We start from the raw sequence: 6,113 nt of genomic DNA on the forward strand, positions 1-6,113 counted from the left end.
AACGTCTATACAGAAAACTATAAAAGCATATTGAGGGAAAATTAGAGACTTGGATAAAGTTAGCTGTATACCTCAATGTGTGGAAGAATCAATATTGTAGAGTTGCTAGTTATCAAACTAGAGATCAAGCAAACTCAATACAAAAATCACAACAGAAAAATTTTTAAACAACCAGCTGATTTAAAAGTTTATATGGAAATACAAAGTGTCATAAACAAGCAAGACACTTGAATAAGAACAACATGGGAGGACATTCAATATACACTAAAACATAAGTGTATAGATAATAATACAATACGGTATCATATATATGGATAAATAGACCAGTGAAACCAAACAGGATCTGAGAAATAGATCCATGCTTACAGGGGCACTTGAGATATTGAGGCAGAAATGCAGAGCTCGGGGGAATAAACACCTCTTCAATAAATTGTTCTAGAACAACTGAGTATCCATTTAAGAATGCAATTGGGTGGGGCGCCTGGGTGGCTCAGTGGGTTGGGCCGCTGCCTTTGGCTCTGATCCCAGGGTCCGGGGATTGAGCCCCACGTCGGGCTCTCTGCTCAGCGGGGAGCCTGCTTCCTCCCCTCTCTCTCTGCCTGCCTCTCTGTCTGCTTGTGATCTCTGTCTGTCAAATAAATAAATAAAATCTTTAAAAAAAAAAAAAGAATGCAATTGGGCAACTGTGAAATAATACAATAAAAATGTGTTCCAGATGGATTGATGACTTTACAACAAAAGACAAAAATAACATTTTTAGAAAACAGCTAAGACTATTTCATAAGAGAAAGTATTTTAAATATAACTATAAAGGAATAGTGTTCTCTATTTGCATTAAGTTCATTAATTCTGTTAATCAACAGTCAACTTTAAAAGAGTGAACAGTTGATTGCCACTGGCCAAGATGGAGAAATTGGCCAAATAACTAAAAAGTTATAGGTGAAACCATGGTTTTCAAAACACTGAACACCTTGAAGTGTCCAATTCCAGTGAAGGACAGTGATATCCGAAGATCATGAGGTTAGCCCTATGATTGCCCAGCTTATGAATGGGAGGGATAACCAGGCAGAGCCCAGTTGTTCCCTCTTGTTGATGATGGGATGATGAGGCCAATGTGGTCTGAGTTTACAGGACAGAACACCAAAGATGTCCTGAGATCAACAGAAGATTTCCCTTAAGTTCAGCTAAATACTAATCAATACATTTATGTGAGGAAACTACCTGAAGCCAGGGGGATATCACCACCTGAAAGAATTGGAGGGAACAATTCTCAGAACTCACAGAGGTCCTGATGTAATTCCTGCTCCCAACAGTCAAAGTGGACAACCTGAGCTCACATAATAAAGTAGAGTACTCAGAGGATTTTACCTTAATAGGGGAAAATTTGCCACAGACTAACCACTACTTTGATCCCACTTAACAATGCTTACAAGAAAACTCCAAAAGAATAAAACTTTCCAAATAACAGTATTCCAAACAAAGATCAAGAATATTTTTAGCAATAGAAAAATATGCAGCACCTAATGGCAAAGTTTATTTCTGGCATCTAGGAAATAAGTATTGGACATTTAATATCCATTAATGAGAAGACATCCCCTAAGAAAAAGAGAAGGGGATTTCCTCAACCAATAAAGAGTATCTGAAAATTCTACAGCTAGCATCATACTTAATGCTGAAAGACCTAAGATCAGGAGAAAGAAAAAGATGTCTTGACTCCCACTAAGTATTGTACTGGAGGCTCTAGCCAGGGCAATAAAGAGGGGGAAAGCCTGGAGGGGGTATCCAGATTGGAAAGGAAGACCTATAACTATCTTTATTAACAAATGAATGTCTAGTGCGCCTGGGTGGCTCAGTTGGTTGGACGACTGCCTTCGGCTCAGGTCATGATCCTGGAGTCCCGGGATCGAGTCCCACATCGGGCTCCCAGCTCCATGGGGAGTCTGCTTCTCCCTCTGACCTCCTCGCTCATGTTCTCTCTCACTGTCTCTCTCTCAAATAAATAAATAAAATCTTAAAAAAAAAAACAAATGAATGTCTATGGCATCTACAAATAAGCTACTAGTACTAATAAGTGAGTTTAGTGAGGTTATTGGATACAGATTAATATACATAAATCAAATTTTCTTTTTGCTAGCAATGAACAATCTGAAACTTCAATTTCAAAAGAAACCAAGTGCCAGTTATGACACCAAAGAGTGTGAAACACTGAGTGATAAACTTGGAAAAAGAAGGATACCAGAAAAGCTAAAAAGCACTGCCAAGAGAACTTAAAGAAGACCTAAATAAACAGAGATACACCATGTTTAGAGATTGGAATAGTCAATATTGTTATGATGTCAGTTCTTTCCAAATTGACACGTAGATTTGATAAAGTGCCAACCAGAATATCAAGAAGCATTTTGTTTTGTTTTGTTTTATGGAAACTGATTCATAATATGCAAAGGATCTAGAAAGGCAAAACAATCTTGAAAAAGAACAAAATTGAAGGACATGGACTATCTAAGTTGAAGACATAGTATGAAGTTAAAGTAATCAAGACTGTGTATTATGCCATCAAGATGGACAAATAGGTCAACAGAACAGAATACAGTCCAGAAATAGACACATACAGATGTGGACGACTGACTTGTGACAAAGCAAAAAGGCAGTTTCGTGGGTTAAAGATAGTCTTTTCAACAAATAGTGCTGGGATGAATTAGGTATGCATATGCAAAAAAATAACTTTGATTTATATGCCACACCATATAAAAAATAAGTAAAATGTAAAGCCTAAAACCACAAAACGTCCAGAACATTGGGTTAGGCAGAACTTTTTTTTTTTTTAAGATTTTATTTATTTATCAGAGAGAGAGGGAGAGAGAGCGAGCAGACAGAATGGCAGGCAGAGGCAGAGGGAGAAGCAGGCTCCCTGCCGAGCAAGGAGCCCGATGTGGGACTCGATCCCAGGACGCTGGGATCAAGACCTGAGCCGAAGGCAGCTGCCCAACGAACTGAGCCACCCAGGCATCCCAGAACTTTTTTTTTTTTAAATGTTCTACTGAAAGTGTGATCCTTAAAGAACAAGTTGATAATAATTCATGAAAATTGAAAACTCTTCAATAGAAACCATTAAAATGAAAAGATTAGTCACCAACTGGGGGAAATAGTTTCCAATCATATCTGATAAAGGATTTGAACATAAAAATTTTTTAACTTAATAATAAAACAAATACCCTGATTTTTATTATATTTTATTTTTTTTAAAGATTTAATTTATTTATTTGACAGGCAGAGATTACAAGTAGGCAGAGAGGCAGGCAGAGAGAGAGAGGAGGAAGCAGGCTCCCTGCTGAGCAGAGAGCCCGATGCGGGACTTGATCCCAGGACCCTGAGATCATGACCTGAGCCTAAGGCAGTGGCTTAACCCACTGAGCCGCCCAGGCGCCCCTACCCTGATTTTTAAATGAGCAAAAGATTTGAACAGATATATAACTAAAGAACATATGCAGATATCAAATAAGCACATGAAAAGATATTCAACATCATGCTATTACTGAAATGCAAATTACAGCAAAATAAGCTAATAGTATACACCTATGAGTATAGTTAGCATTTAAAAAGCTGACTATAGAGGCGCCTGGGTGGCTCAGTGGGTTAAAGCCTCTGCCTTCAGTTCAGGTCATGATCCCAGGGTCCTGGGATAGAGACCCACCTCAGGTTCTCTGCTCAGCGGGGAGCCTGCTTCCCTTCCTCTCTCTCTGCTGGCCTCTCTGCCTACTTGTGATCATTGTCTGTCAAATAAGTAAATAAAATCTTAAAAAAAAAAATAAAAAGCTGATTATATCACATGTTGGCAAGAGTGAGGAGGAGCTGGATCTTATACACTGCCAGTGGGAATTTGAATGGTAAAACAGCTTTGGAAAATATATATACATACAAATACACACACACACACATGTATATATGTATATGTATATATATAATTAAAATTAATTTAAAATTTAATTTAAATAAAATTTAATTTTTATTTTTTAAACAATAAATGTTTGGTAGAATTAACTTGTAAAGCCATCTGGTCCTGGACTTTTGTTTGTTGGGAGTTTTTTTTGATTACTGATTCAATTTATTTGCTGGTTATCAGTCTGTTCAAGTTTTCTATTTCTTCCTGTTTCAGTTTTGGTAGTTTATGTGTTTTTAGGAATTTATCCATTTCTTCCAAGTTGTCCTATTTGTTGACCTATAGTTTTTCATAATAGTCTCTTGTAACTGTATTTCTGTGGGGTTTTTTGGTTGTTGTTGTTATTATTTCTCCTCTCTCATTTATGATTTTATTTATTAGGCCCTTTCTGTTTTTAATAAGTCTAGTTAGGGGGTTATCAATTTTATTAATTTTTTCAGAGTCATCTTCTGGTTTTATCAATTTGTTCTTTTTTGTTTCAATATCATTTATTTCTCCTCTAATCTTTATTATTTCCCTTCTGCTGACTTTAGACTTCATTGGTTCTTCTTTTTCTAGCTCTTTTTGGCATAAAGTGGAGTAATTTATTTGAGATTTCTTTTCTTACTTCTTGAGGTAGGCCTGTATTACTACATAGGCTTCCTTCTTTTTTTTTTTTTTAGCATAATAGAATCCATTGTTTATGCACCACACCCAGTGCTCCATGCAATATGTGCCCTCCATAATATCCACCACCTGGCTTCCCCAACCTCCCACCCCCTGCCCCTTCAAAACCCTCAGATTGTTTTTCAGAGTCCATAGTCTCTCATGGTTCATCTCCCCTTCCAATTTCCGTCAACTCCCTTCTCCTTTCCATCTCCCCGTGTCCTCCATGTTATTTGTTATGCTCCACAAATAAGTGAAACCATATGATAATTGACTTTCTCTGCTTGACTTTTTTCACTCAGCATAATCTCTTCCAGTCCCGTCCATGTTGCTACAAAAGTTGGGTATTCATCCTTTCTGATGGAGGCATAATACTCCATAGTGTATATGGACCACATCTTCCTTACCCATTCGTCCGTTGAAGGGCATCTTGGTTCTTTCCACAGTTTGGCGACTGTGGCCATTGCTGCTATAAACATTGGGGGACAGATGGCCCTTCTTTTCACTACATCTGTATCTTTGGGGTAAATACCCAGTAGTGCAATTCATAGGCTTCCTTCTTAAGACCACTTTCATTGCATTCCAAAGGTTTGGGGCCATTGTGTTTTCATTTTCATTTATTTCCATGTATTTTTTTATTTTTTTCTTTGATTTCCTGGTTGATCCATTCATTGTTTGGTAGCATGTTTTTTAACTTCCATGTATTTGTGGTCTTTCCTAATTTTTTCTTGTGGTTGATTTCAGATTTCATAGCATTATGGTCAGAAATTATGCACGAGGGGTGCCTGGGTGGCTCAGTGGGTTGAGCCGCTGCCTTCAGCTCAGGTCATGATCTCAGGGTCCTGGGATCAAGCCCCGCATCGGGCTCTCTGCTCAGCCTGCCTGAGCAGGCTCTCTGCCTGCCTCTCTGCCTGCTTGTCATCTCTCTCTGTCAAATAAATAAATAAAATCTTAAAAAAAAAAAAAAAGAAAGAAATTATGCACGACATGATCTCAACCTTTTTTTATTTGTTGAGGCCTAATTTGTGACCTAGTATGTGATCTATTCTGGAGAATGTCCCACGTCCACTCAAAAATAATGTGTATTCTGTTACTTTAGGATGAAATGTTCTGAATATATCTGATAAGTTCATCTGGTCCAGTGTGTCATTCAAAGCTGCTATTTCCTTGTTGAATTTCTGATTGGATGATCTCTCCATTGACGTAGGTGGGGTGTTAAGTGGGGATGCTTCAGGGACTGTCTCTGGTGTGTGCTGCATGCACTCTGTTGCTGTGTTTTGGCTGCTCTGTCCTTCAGGCCAGGCATCTGCAGAGGTTCTCCTTGCCTGCAGTGGGCAGTGTTTGGACCTTGTCCAGAGTGTGGCGAATTTTAATGAGGTGTGCTCTGGTCTACCTGTTAAATGAGACCTGATGCTACTTCCAATAGAACTGATGCCTTGCAGAACTCTGTGGTCAGGAGACATGGTGTGGATGGCGTTTTCTGCTGGTGTTCTGGGGAAGGGACTTGTTGTACTGGGACTGAGGCACACTT

Source organism: Mustela nivalis (assembly GCF_964662115.1).
Source record: "Mustela nivalis genome assembly, contig: HAP1_SCAFFOLD_2831, whole genome shotgun sequence".
In the NCBI taxonomy this organism is placed as follows: Eukaryota; Metazoa; Chordata; class Mammalia; order Carnivora; family Mustelidae; genus Mustela; species Mustela nivalis.